Source organism: Rhipicephalus microplus, chromosome 3 (assembly GCF_043290135.1).
Source record: "Rhipicephalus microplus isolate Deutch F79 chromosome 3, USDA_Rmic, whole genome shotgun sequence".
NCBI classification, from domain to species: Eukaryota; Metazoa; Arthropoda; class Arachnida; order Ixodida; family Ixodidae; genus Rhipicephalus; species Rhipicephalus microplus.
This window is the reverse complement of record NC_134702.1, coordinates 130,321,152-130,334,938: the sequence shown is the minus strand read 5'-3', so window position 1 is coordinate 130,334,938 and position 13,787 is coordinate 130,321,152. Positions and strand designations below refer to the sequence as shown.

At 46.1% G+C, this 13,787-nt stretch overlaps 1 long non-coding RNA gene across 1 annotated transcript in view; it reads right to left on the bottom strand.

The window, feature by feature from the left end:
* The window catches only part of LOC142803927 (uncharacterized), a 62,074-nt gene that overhangs the window by 5,257 nt on the left and 43,030 nt on the right, over positions 1 to 13,787 (bottom strand). The gene's annotated exons all lie outside the window — the stretch shown is intronic.

Here is a 13,787-nt window from a genome sequence, read left to right as displayed (position 1 = left end):
AAACTATAGCGCATGCTAGGATTCATGTCAATATAGTGAAAGTTATTGAGAAGTTTACACCAGTATCAATATTTAAGTAAGTTGCAAACTTGTGTACACCTTATTTGTCCATCAGGTACGTGTGCTCCATATGTGCGTATTATATGTATATTGTATTCTACCAACATGTATCTAGAAAACGCGAATCCCTGGATGTCGAAGAAATCACTCGAGCAATCGCTCAAATTCACACGCCAAGACATTTGTGCACATGTGCTTTTCCCGCTATTTTGCAGCAGACGTTGGCCTGCTTTCTATACGAGGAAGAATGTGTGCGCTTAGTAAAAGATCGCGCTAGCAAACCAAGCACACGTAAAACGGGCCAACTTACATACACAGTTACTATATTCAAGATTTTTATTTGAAGGAACCTCTTCTAGTGCAAACAGCAGTATAGCAGTATCTAGGAAGGCTGGCTTCACGGAACCCTACGCTCATTGCAGGAAAGGGGTGTTTTTTGCATACGCCATGATATGTCTGTTCTCTGTTTCATAGGTTGCAACTGCGATCGATGTTTCTACCTTAACAGACCTCGTCAGTACTCAATTTCCTGCTTCAAATCAAATATCCTGGCAGAAAGCAGCGGCGATGTACCAAGCATGTATGTCTTTCACCTCGGCCTATGAAACGGAAGTAAGGGGCACTATTGTTTTATCAGTAGTATCTTATCAGTATACAATATAAACCTTCTTGGCAAGAAAATGAAATGAGAAGACACTGAGTGCCGCTGAGGACGAAACTCGCTTTATTCGTGGCACGTAGATGCTGCTCCGCGTTCCAAAGAATGCTCTCAAGAGGCACATGAAAAATTGAAAGCGTATTGACTTTAAGAGGTTCATAAACACAATTTTGAATCGAGTTTTATTGAGAATTTTTCATACCAAAATTTTGAAAATAACAAGTAATCGGAAATCCTAAATTCATTGCCTTACAAAGCCCAGCTGACGAAGTTGAAAACCTTGAATTGCTCTTACAGTTGTTCATCAAAGCAGCAAAACGAGGTGGAGAATAGGTGTCAAAACAAATCTAATTTTCTTTTTAAAAGATTCCCATGAAGAGCAAGCGTAGCAAAAATGTAACATTAGCACGAAAAAATACTGACGGTGTTTGATGTGCAACAAGTTTTGCAACAGCAGAGCGTCGGGGTCTGTCTGGATTCAATAGATCCTGTGCATGGAGTGCACGAACTAGGCTAGTGAGGACTGCGTGAGGGCTCACGGAGTGAAATTTAAGGACTTGTATCGGTACAACTCAGGAAGTCAACCTTTTTGTCAATGTCTCGTTTCGCTGAAATGTTCGGGCAAAATGAGATACCTGGTTTATGTTTCTTTACTGTTATAATACAGTTTCGAACTGCGGTAACGTGGTCCTAATTATGTAGCATATACCTTATACTGAACGAAAGTTTGTGACTTTACATATATTTGTAAGAAGTACAATAAAGAAATATGCTCACAAGTTTCCCATGTTTATCTCATTTTATCCCACCAAGAAGAAACAGACATGTGAAGTGGAAGTTATGGTGATACTTTCATGCCCTTCATGTCTGCTACAAATTAGTCCATAATAGCGTTCACCAGGTCTTAATACGAGATGCGGTGCAATAGTTAACTATCCAGTTATTACTCATTGACACATATTACGCCTGTTACCAACAACTTCCGTGCACTTTTTTTTCTTAAAGCTACACCTCTGGAAACATGGTACCATGGTACCGTACCAGATATATAGTAGTACATACGTTCTGCGTGATGTGTACGCAGTCAAACAAGAACTCTGCAATAGAGAGCCAGGGAGGATGAAAGGAAATAACGAGAATACAGCGACCACTGCAACTTTCATGAAAGAAAAATTATGGACCATCTTCTCCAAGGAAACCCTGACGGGATGCGAAGCAGCAGTGGTGCGCATGGCATTGACCTGGTTGAAACGAGCGTCGACGAGGGGGCTAGAAGCACCATTGAGCTAGGGAAGCACCATGCGTGGCGCTTGTCATCCGAACCCTGAGTGACGTCAGCGTCTCCTTGCAAGTGACACAGACCACGAAGTCGAACTGGTCCGCGCCAAACTCGCCTCGAATCACCTCGGTTGGTGCTTCTATCTGCTTGCAGTTGCGGATGGAACCCACGTTGTCAACGTGATTGTCGAACAACAGATGGTCACACGTGCGGTTATTGTGACCGAAGCTACGCTGTTAGAGGAACCCTCGTTGGAAACAGGCGTCAGCCACGGGATTGCTGGCGGCGTCGCGCAAGGCTCCCGCTACGCGCCATGTGCAGGCGCGATCGGCGTTGCGGCTGGCAGACGCATCTCAATCGGCCGGTGGAGCCCGGCGCTTGCGGGCAGGCGCTTTCGTGGAGGGCGCGGGGTTCTTCCGAGACGTTGCTGACGATGGTGACGTCGAGGATTCGCCGGCGTTGCCCTTCCGCTGTTGGCGTTTCCGCTCGGCTTCTATGGCTCGCGTCTCGTCGGTGTTACCCATGCGCTGCCTTCATGCCTGAACTCGATCAGCGTGCTCGACTCGCCGCTCGTCGGTGTCGATGAAATTCTACTGCCAACGGTGCAATCTGCTTCCCTGGCTCGTGCCGCGTCGGTGTTGCAGGCACGACGCCACCATTCGCAAACGTGATCGGCTCTCCATACCCTCGCAACACCGACAACGGTTGGGTTAAGCTAAATCACTTCGGCACATGTTCCGGCGGGCGAGAGAGCTTAGTTTTCGGCGACCTCTACATCGCAGATAAACTATCCGAAACTGTGTTCACTCGAAGTGCGCTAAAATGTTGCGAGCGGTTTACAGGGTGGAGTGAAAGAAAGGTGACAGGTGGCGGGCACGTGGCAGGCGAGGAAGAAAGTGACGTGACCGTGCACTGCGAGAAAAAGCGTGACCTCCTTGGCACCACCCCAACATCTGCGGCGAGAGGAGTGCGGTGCGGCACATTGGCACGGAGACACGGACGTGCAGCTTTTGACAGATTAGTCAAAGAACTGCTTCACATCTCATACTACTGAATTCGGCTGTGATCTATCTCACAATATCCCTAGAGCAATAAAAAGTGTGTTTGATTCCTATTTTAAAGAATCGGTATAACATAAAAGTGAAACGTGTTCTCGAAGAGGTAGTTGAGCATTCATTGAACATTGTTTCGCCATTGGGACGAAAGAGTGAACAGCAAGCAGCGCACACCTCAAGCAACAAGCACGCAGAAAATGAGCATATACAGGACGAGTGCGGACAGACAACTGTCACAGCTCGACACATAAGAGCCACTCACCAGGTTTGACACTTTTGAGTTCAGAAGCGCAATGTGTAGATGAGGCGTGCGCTATCACGTCTCATCCCGTCTATCACGTTTGCGAAAACTTCCAACGCTACGTGCCGCGGAAACGAGTCAAAGTTCAAGATGAACGCTGCTCCTCTTCCTTTGCGGGAGCGCGCCCAGAGAATCAAGGCATGACGTGCGCGTATGAATGGCCTTACACACACGGCAAAGCAGCGACGTTGGCCCTCTACGTAGACGACTTTGCTCTCACGTTGCCAACAGTTGCACGTGACAAGGCGAAAATATTTTAACACAACATGCGTAGTTTATGTATTTTTTAGTTGAAGAGAATAATAAATCTCTAGTATAATAATGAGACGCAAAATACAATGTGAGCGTTCTCTTCTTAATTTTTTTCCCGTGCATTGCAGCGATATTAAGGGCTAATGTGCCCGCGTTTCGCATGCTTTCGTGTCCCCGCTGTTACGCATCTAGCAGACGACAGCCTTAGAACCCCTTTACGCGTTCGCGCACTGGTTGTGCTCATGTCAGACTCTAGAGTTTTGCGGACACGCAGTGCCACCTGTCGACGCTGTTTTGAGTAATGCAAAAACCGACTCCCCTGCGCAGTTTCCTGCGCAACCAGGTGCAACTACAGCGCACGAAACAAATATTCAACTGAATGTTAGGTGTTTTTGCTCGTTGAACATTTATAAAAAAGCCGCGAATTTCTATTCACTAGTCGGACGCGTCACTGAACCACTAGTCGGACGCGTCACTGAACCACCATCAAGTGCTAGCCTAGCGGATTCACTTACCAAAACGAACGCGAGAACCAGAGCAGACGCAACAGCTCCACGCTCTGCAAAACTTAACGCAGTCGACGCTACTGTTGCGTTGCGAATTGCCACGGACGTAAAGGACTTCAGTTTTGCTCATTTTTGCGGCTTTAATGATGATGATGATATGTGAGGTTCACCTCCCAAAACCACCATATGATTATGAAAGATGCCGTAGTGGAGGGCTCTGGAAAGTTTGACCCCCTGGGGTTCTTTAACGTGCACGCGAATCTCAGCATACGGGCCTACAACATAGACTCTAACTTCAAAGCAAACTTGCCGTAGAAGCATAAGAGGTGCTAAGCACCCGCATCCTGAGATAAGCGCACGGGTGTGAGCCAGAACGATAGAGAACATTACGCACTTTGACCACGTCATGTGGAGGCGCGCGCACACAGCGATGAGCGGAGTGGCGCGGCAAGCCGACTGTAAGCGCCTGCGTCCAATGCGCGCGTCGTGCCATATCGCTAGTGATTACGAAAACGCGCTCAAGTTGCCGAGCTCTGACGATCGCCAGCGGTATATGGTGCCAATAAATGGCCTGACGTTAACATGTTACGGAATGGTTGCCTTGTGGCTCGAGGGTTGGCGTCGCGCGCTTAGAAGCTCGAAGGGGTGGTTCAGCGCCCTGCTGCCGCCCTTTTCTTTCTCATTTTTTTGCAATTTGTTAGTAAATGTTTTACATCATCACATCCGTGACCTAAATACATCATGGAGCCATGCTAGACGCCGGCATAAAACACTTTCGTGTTATTAGCTTAGGCCACTTGAAATGAATTATGCAGTTGATTCCTGTGCGTTATTTCAGGGTGGAGTAGGAAACAAAGTTTTTCGATGGTTGTTCGAAAGCAGCACGTTGGTGGCTTTACGAGCACTTTAAAGCTGTAATGACGTTGTTGGCTTGTTTTGGGCGATGCCACTGCTTTGCGTAGGAATTGAGCAGAAGTTTGCCGGTGTCGTAAACAGGACTCTAGTGGGTGGAGTCCTGTTTACAACACCCGCCTTTGTAGCAGTATGGTGTTCACTGAGTTGAAATGTCTTCATAATGGCCAATTCCAATTTGAGTATTCCAATTGGGCTGAGCTCACAGAAGGCTATACTAGTGTGTATGAGGTACTCACGCTAGTCCGAGGCCATTTTAAGCAACTTCGCAGTGTTTATAGTATGACACTATCGCTTGACAAGCATTCGAGTCTTTTCGAGGAGCCGGAACGACCTGGAGATGCACCCATATAGGAGCCGAAACGTTCACAAACAGCCATGACCCTCCCTGCTGTTACGCTTCTCGCGTGCTTTAGTAATTTTTTCTGCTAAGTTCTTCTCTGCAAAATAAGTAAAACAGCTTATTAATGTGCGGCCCACTTGTGTGAATATGCGAAAAAAATTGCGCCAGAAGTGAGTTGCCACAGTTGCGTTTTTTTTTTTCGCTTTCTAGAGCCGCGGCTCAATGTTTTCTTCTTAGTCTGCTTAGTTTCATTTCAGAATTCCAGTAAGTAAATGAAGTTACGTGAAGTGGCCTTTATGGTGGTTCGTTGAAAACTGTGGATGCATTTAATGGGCTGCGAAGAATGCGAGAAAATACGCATTTCCGCCCATCTCGCATTTGGCTTTCGCGTTTGCAAGTGCCCATGCAAGCCCACAAGACTTTTTGCGTGAGACGACGCAGTCATTTGCGAAATAAGTACCTTAATATAGCATGCTATTCTGGACACTGTCTAAATCCACCATATTGTCAAATTTCACATGGCGGTATTTTAGGCCAATCAGAGAGGTCGTGGCAGCTCACTTGACCAATCAGCATCAATCAATGGCGGAATCTGACAACATGGGGGAATCGGACAATATCCAAAATAGCCCCCAGAAACGAAACAAGTGTTAAGTTATGCGCGCCATGTCATCAATAGCTTTGAAATTGTGCTTGCTTATGTATAAAAACCAAACACCTTGATTCATTATTTTGTCCGGCGAAAAATCCCCAACTGTTTGTGGATGCGAGTGCATTTTTTGCGACAAGCCCCACAAGCCTCCAAATTGCTGCAACTGGTATATAGAATAAGATATGGCACTACAAACTTATGTTGCACATTGGTGTTAAATACCGTTAACAACTGTCTTCAAGTGGTTCCTGAAATTCCGTTATTCAGTAAGGATAGCAGACGTTGATTTGCACGGAATGTTAGTTAAGAGTGCGTTTCAGTTTATATTAATTTGCGCTTTTCCTATCGCAGACGTCCGACCTCGTCACTTGGATGAAATCGTTGAGCCTGGACTTACTCAACAGTAAGGCACTCGAGACAGTCGATCCGGTTGAGATGATGGTTCGCGGCTCTCTTGACCTCGGTGTGGAGGCTGTTATCTCTATCACCTTCCACGATAAGGCTTTTCAGGACGGAAAGAGACTAATGCAGGTGCGGAATCATACTATCGTTGTCTCCCATACACCTCTGATAACGAGGCCGCATCCATGTTTAGGTGATTCAAGGAAAATCGGGAGTGTTGACTGTGTTTTGTAGAATATAGTCTTACACCGTAAAATATAGTCTTACACAAATTTCAAACGGTAGGTGCATTTTAGCAAATGCTATATCATACTTGGCGTGAAATTGGCCTTGAAACTTCCGACTGGGGTTTCATTAAACTTTCTCGTTACTTTGAAGCTTCAATTTTGGAGCACTTGTTAGCCAATTTGTTAAAGGGAGCCTTACATGCTCGCTCAACAGTTTGCAGTTTGCATTGATAACTAGCAACAAAGTGTCTCTAAGGTATTCGAATGTCTAAATGATGGGTGATATAGGAATATGTCAGTGCAAACGAGCCCCGGAAGTCGCTGGTTGTGAAACCCGCCAAAACTGGCAACCGCGCTATTGACATGACATGTGTGACTTCATTTGCAGTAATTAGGTTAGCCGTCATATTCAAACTCTGGTGGCAAGCCAAAGAAAGCTATAATTATGTGAATTTTACGCGCCGCCCACTACTTAACACTAACATTGGCGGGAATACAGACCCTCGCACATTTATTTCTCTGATACGTGAGTGCTCCCCTGTCGACCAGCGTTTCCCGACTCTCAGCCCACTTGCGCGTGGCTCAAAATATTCAATTAGAACCTATGCAATCGACCAGTTACGCTAAAATTTTACCAGAAGATTTTTTAACGTACCACAATTAAACCGCATAACAGATGCTATGATTGAACATTCACCCTTTATCATGGTGCGACCTTCTAACAATAATAAATTTCTTTTCTGTTAAAACAGTCCTTAGCCAAAGTTTTGTGTTTGTAAACCATAGGGCCGTAATATTGGTGCCATGGAGGAAGGAAAAACTGAGAGGACCTAACCTATCCCAATGCACTGCTACAACTGTGGCGGAAGTGACGTCAAACTTATGGTGCAAACAAACCGGTATGGGGCAAACAAAACAGCAGACGCTCCGCGGAATGCTCTCGGCGCTGTTTCGCTTATATAGCCCCCGCGTTAACATAACGCGTATTGTATGGTTTTCATGCAGTAAAATGTTGCGAGCACACTTCTCCCAGACAGTTCGTGCGTGGCAGGCCCGAGTGCGACATGCTGAAATACTTCGTGGGGTGTTTTTGTGCAACGGCACAGAAGGAACCGGTACGTGTCGGAAGGAAAATCCTTTAGCCCATGCATCATCGTATTCACACTTACCCGGCAGTGACTTACGCATTCGGCTCGTCGCAAGGCCTTTTCTCTCTCTCTCTCTCTCTCTCTCTTAGCCATATTTCTTGATCTATGGGCCAATTAGCAGTTCTTTGCTCGTATGTAGTGTCAGTGTGGCAATGCACGATTTTGAGAGCTTGCTTTGTAGCAATTCTGTGCAACACCAGCCTAGTACTTGACGTACTTCACGTCGATAAGAAGGCACAGCTTTATTGTATACTTGATTGTGCACGTAAAGTGTGTATTTCTAGTGCGCACCAAACTAACATGCAGCGAGCGCACACCGTTCAATGCATGCACACTTGGTCCGGTAAAAAGAAGTTTATTGCCCTCTGTTTCAACGACAAAATTTCAAGGAACGCGATACGATGCCTACAACAGTAAAAACGAAAGTTCGCGTGTGTTTTCGGTTGTCACAATGAGTAAGAACCAACGTGTCTTACAGCGGAGAGCTTCACATGCAAATACCATGCATTATTGATCAACAGTGAAGCGAACATACGTAAGAAGTGCCACCACGTACATCCGGTGGTGCACGCGGTTCGCACCGAGTATACACTACAGCCGGGCATCGCACAGATTTAAAAAAACACGCAAAATAAGCAAAACTCGTGGATTGACTTTCTGTCGGGAGAGAACACCGCTTCCAAGGCCGCTGCAGCGGCTGGTCGCCCGAAATCGCGAAGTGTTTACCTGCTTCTCCGCTCAGACGTAGTGCGGGTGTTTGCGATGCGGCGGCTCCACGAATCTGACGTAATGCCTCTTCTATATTTTTCCTTCCTCCATGATTGATACCATGGCTGTTCGAGCTATTCGGCTTACACTCAAGCATGGAAATTGTAAACGGGGTGCATTTCGGCAGGTCGTCTAGGCGCCAATGACTTCAGGATATTCTAGTGAAACTGCGGGGTTTTTTAAGCTAGACACATCTGATGACCATCCAGATGAAGAAGTGTCGGAGCAAATCCGCACAGGCAGGCGATGACAAGTCGACACGATGATTTTGGGGAGCACTCAATGGGGGCATATTTATCTAACACAACTTAAATTTACAAAATGCACTAAGTGACAAATACAAAACTTGAAAAATGATGGCATACTCCTCGGCTAGCATGACTGTTCTCCGGTGGTGAGATGCGCTGTTCACCCCGAGTCCTCTCACCACAAAAAAGGCCCGAGTTGCTGCCTAAATAGGGTTTTCTAGCATCCACGGCTGCGTTGACCATCTGGAGAGCCGAGGATAACCAATCTCAACACGAGCTTTCATGGTCGCGTGACGCTTGCCTCGCAACAAAACTGTAGCAGCTTTTTGAAAGGGGCACATTCTCTATAGGGGAGACCCGCTCAAGTTTGCCCGGCGACGCCAGCGCTTGCCTTTCCCTGCCAGAAAAAGCGCACAACAGTAGAGTCTTCTGACCCTTCCTTTTCCTTTGACTTCCACGCATTTGCGAAGCACGCGCTGCACGTGAAACGGCCCTCATTCCGCGATGTCACCCCACCAGAAAAGGGGGGGACATTGCTGCGTCGTCAACTGTCACAATAACCATGCAAACACGAAGAGGTCGACTCCACCAGTGAAATTCTATCGATTCCCAAAACGATGGATCGAAACAAGCAGACGACAGAAATGGATTAAAGCAGTGCGCCGAAAATGTATGTAAACAATTTTTTTCATAAAAATTAGCACGCGCACAATGCATTCAAAATTACGGGTGTTAATTTTTGCGTCACCGTTCCTCTAATCTATCGAGTTACTGGGAGATGCACGTCCCCATCTTAAAGGTATAAATTTTCAACGCCCGTCTTTAGAGCACTGTTAAAAAATAGCGAAGAAAAATTTTATGCTGCTACTATTATTCGATATCGTTGGGGACGTAGTAGTTGAAGCTGTGTGCACATGTTGTATTGGAAATGTGTTGTGATATATTTTTAAATCTACGCAGCGCCGACGGAAGTGTGTGGTTGCCAAAAGCTTGGACAGCTATGAAACAAAAAACAAAAAATGCATTAGTTGTTGTTGCACGTCCGTTGGCAGATACAGTGAACTAGTTGTTACTGAGTGTGCAGGGGTAGCCCGAAAAACACGGTGCATTTTTGATACGTGACCAAGATAAAATGCCTTTATAGCAATGCGCTCTTCCCCTGCAGATTAGACACAAACAAAAAAGTTTCTCTGAAAGCTGGGAGGACTCGCCAGGGGGCGCTCGTCCAGTGCGGATGTGCCACCAGCAGCCGTGACTCACGCTAGTCACCTAGTCAGCAGCCAGGTGCAGGTTTCAGAAGGAATGTCTGAACAGGTCATCATCGCCGGTGACTCAAATTTAGTCCGATGCGCAGCGGCAATCAAAGAAAGGGTGAAAGGCGACAAGAGAGTTGCGATAGGGACGTTCCCAGGACAAACGCTGGGGACAGTAATAAGTCAAGCGGGTGAACAACTCGCAGCTAAAGCTAACAATCGTAACCTCGTTGTAATTGCGGGAGGGTTAAATGACGTCCTGAAAAAAGAATCGTCAGGACTAGCGACGACCTTGGCGAAAGGGGTGGATGACATGCGCGCCGTGTCCCCCCAGATGCAAATTGTAGTATGCACAGTACCGGAAGTACCAGTACGCAACGTCAACCTGCAAAGAGCGGTTGTCGACGCAAACAAAGAGATATGGCAAATTAGTCGAGAGAAGGGTTTCGAGGTAGTGGATTTAAACAGGGAAGTGCACAGGTGGGGTGGATTCCAAAGAGACAAGATTCATTTCGATAAGAGGCTTGGACACGAGGTGGGCTGGCGACTGGCAGGACGCTCAGTAGCTTTTTTGGGGGGCTCACGGGCCCTTCGGAGTCCGGGGTAGCTCTTAACAGGGAAAACAACCAGGAGGACGCTTTGACAGGTAGAATTGCGAAAAACCAGAAAAAAGGTAAAAGAAAAAGGAAAAAGGCGCGTGTTGCAATTAGTTACATAAACATGCAGGGTGGCAGAAAGAAGGCAAAATGGTTAGAGATTGAGGAGCAGTTAAACAAAGAACAGATAGGCGTGTATGCGGTTACAGAAACACACCTTAGAGACTTGGAAGAGCCACCACATATTGAAAATTATGTTTGGGAAGGGTGTAACAGGACCATATCGGAAAGGAAAGGTGGGGGTGTAGGAATGCTAATTCATCGCGGAGCCAAATGGGTTAGAGTGAAACAGACGTGTTCAGAGCACCTCTGGGTTCTGGGCACAGTAGGTGGAAAGGAAACGTGGCTAGGGGTAGCCTACTTGTGGACGGGGAATAACTGCAGAGAAAAGAATAAGGAGATAGTGGATTGCATGAGTGCGGATATTAAGGAATTTGGTAATGGGGCCGAAATCATCCTTCTAGGGGACATGAATGCCCACATACATGACCTTGACGGATATTCAGACACCAATGGGAAGTTATTACTAGATATTTGCGAGCAACATAGTCTGGAGATAGTTAACACGGGGCCTAAATGTGACGGCCAGATCACATGGGAAGTCGGAAACAAGCAATCAAGTATTGATTATTGTCTCATGACTGAAGGAATTTACCACAAACTGACACAAATGAGGATAGACGAGGAAGGCATTAACAGCTTGGGTAGTGATCATAAACGAATAACATTACAAATGGGATACGAAACTGAAAATATGAGCATGGAATCAAAGTCTGGCAGCTCGTATTTAAATGACAAACAAATAATAAATATAGCCGCAAAAGTCGAGGAAGAAGTAGGCGAAATACCAGGCAAGGACTGGGAGTATAGTGAGCTGTTACATCTAATGACGAAGGAGATAGGGAAAGAGAAGAAAACTGTTTGCTGGAAAGGAAAAAGGAAGCCAAAAAGTTGGTGGAACAAGGAAATCCGGGAGGCGATCGAGAAGCGACGCGAAGCATCACGGGAGCATAGAAAGGCAAAAAAGGAGAAGCGGCCGCAGGACGAAGTCAAAAAAATATGGGAAATATATTTAGAGAAAAAATCCCTTGTACAGAAATTGGTAGAGGCAAAAATTTAAGGTGAAAGTGAACGCTGGATGACAGAGATACACGAAAAAAAGGAGGCCGCGCCTAGGATTTTTTGGAGCCACATAAAGGCGCTAGGTAGGAAGTCTGTCACAACGCAACAACATATTCTAGATGAAGGAGGAAATCAATTGGAAGGGTACGAAGCGCTAGGTTACATCCAAAAGGTAACAGCCGATTCGTTTCAAAAGAGCGTCCAGGGGATCTCCCCGGTGAGTAAAAGTGTGGCGGAGAAAGCAACAGAGGAAGAGCTAGTACTTGATAATTTCAACTGGAAAAAGGCCGAAGGAAAAATTCCAAAGCGCACTGCCGCGGGTTTAGATGGGATTCCCGTTAGCCTCATTAACGAACTAGGACATAACACTAAAGAAGCATTGTTAAAAGCAGTAGAAAAAAGCTTAAAGGACGGACAAATACCGGACAGTTGGCGACAAAGTAGAATGAACTTAATCTATAAAGGCAAGGGAGAAAAGGACAAGATTCGCTCGTATAGACCACTAACCATTACATCGGTACTATACAGGTTGGCGATGCAAGCAGTAAAAATGAAAATAGAAACATGGGCCGAACATAACGATATTTTGGGAGAACTTCAGAACGGATTTCGAGTCGACAGGCGGTTAGACGATAACCTGTTTGTTCTCACTCAGTGTATAGAATATCTAAAATAGAGAATAGGCCCTTGTACGTGGCTTTTCTAGACATCACTGGGGCATACGACAACGTTAATCAGGAAATTTTGTGGGATATATTGAAAGGAATGGGCATGAGCGACGACTGTATACAGCTTTTGAGGGAGATATACCGAGAAAATACAGTTTGCATAGAGTGGGAAGGAATGCGTAGCAAAGAGAACGTTGAGGTTAGCAGGGGGCTGAGACAGGGATGTCCTTTGTCGCCGCTGTTATTCATGCTGTACATGGTGAGTATGGAAAAAGCGCTAGAAGGTAGCAACATTGGTTTTAATCTGTCACACAAACAGGACGGCATGATGATTGAGCAGAAGCTTCCAGGTTTATTTTATGCGGACGATATCGTCTTATTTGCGGACAGTCGAGATGATATACAGCAGCTGGCGAATATATGCGGAAGGGAAGGTGAAGCTCTTGGACTAGGATTCAGTGTAACGAAGTGTGGATTGATGGTATTCAATGATCCCTGTGATCAGACGGTGTCCATACAAGGCCAAGAAATACCGAGGGTAAGTGAATACAAGTACCTTGGAGTATGGGTAAATGAGAGTGATAGATACATGGAGGTACAGGAAAAAGCCTCGGCAGCAAAAGGAAAGAGGAATGCGGCAATAATGAAGCACAGAGCGCTGTGGGGATACAATAGGTATGAGGTGCTTCGAGGTCTGTGGAAGGGTGTAATGGTTCCAGGGCTTACTTTTGGGAACTCAGTGGTGTGCATGAGGGCAGAGGTGCAATCGGGAATGGATGTAAATCAAAGGACTGTGGGACGCCTCGCGTTGGGTGCTCACGGGAAGACGACAAACGAGGCTGTAAAGGGCGATATGGGGTGGGCAGGTTTTGAGGCGAGGGAAGCGCAGAGCAAAATAAGGTTCGAAGAAAGGCTAAGAAATATGAAGGAGAGTAGATGGGCACAGAAGGTGTTCCGTTATTTGTATAGGAAGAGCGTGGACACACAGTGGAGAAAAAGAACTAGAAGACTCACTAGTAAATATACGGCTGGTATTGTAAGCCATATGTCAACAAAGAGCGTTAAGGGAAAAGTCAGGGAGGCGGAGAGGATTTACTGGATGGCAGCTATGGAGAAAAAACCGGCTTTGAGTAACTACCGAAAGGGCAAAAATGAAATAAGGACGGAGGCATTTTACGATAATTCAAGGGGAAGCGCTTTACTGTTTGAAGCGAGATCGGGTTGCCTTAGAACGCGTAGTTATAAAGCAAGATTCCGTAAAGAAGAAGAACAATGCA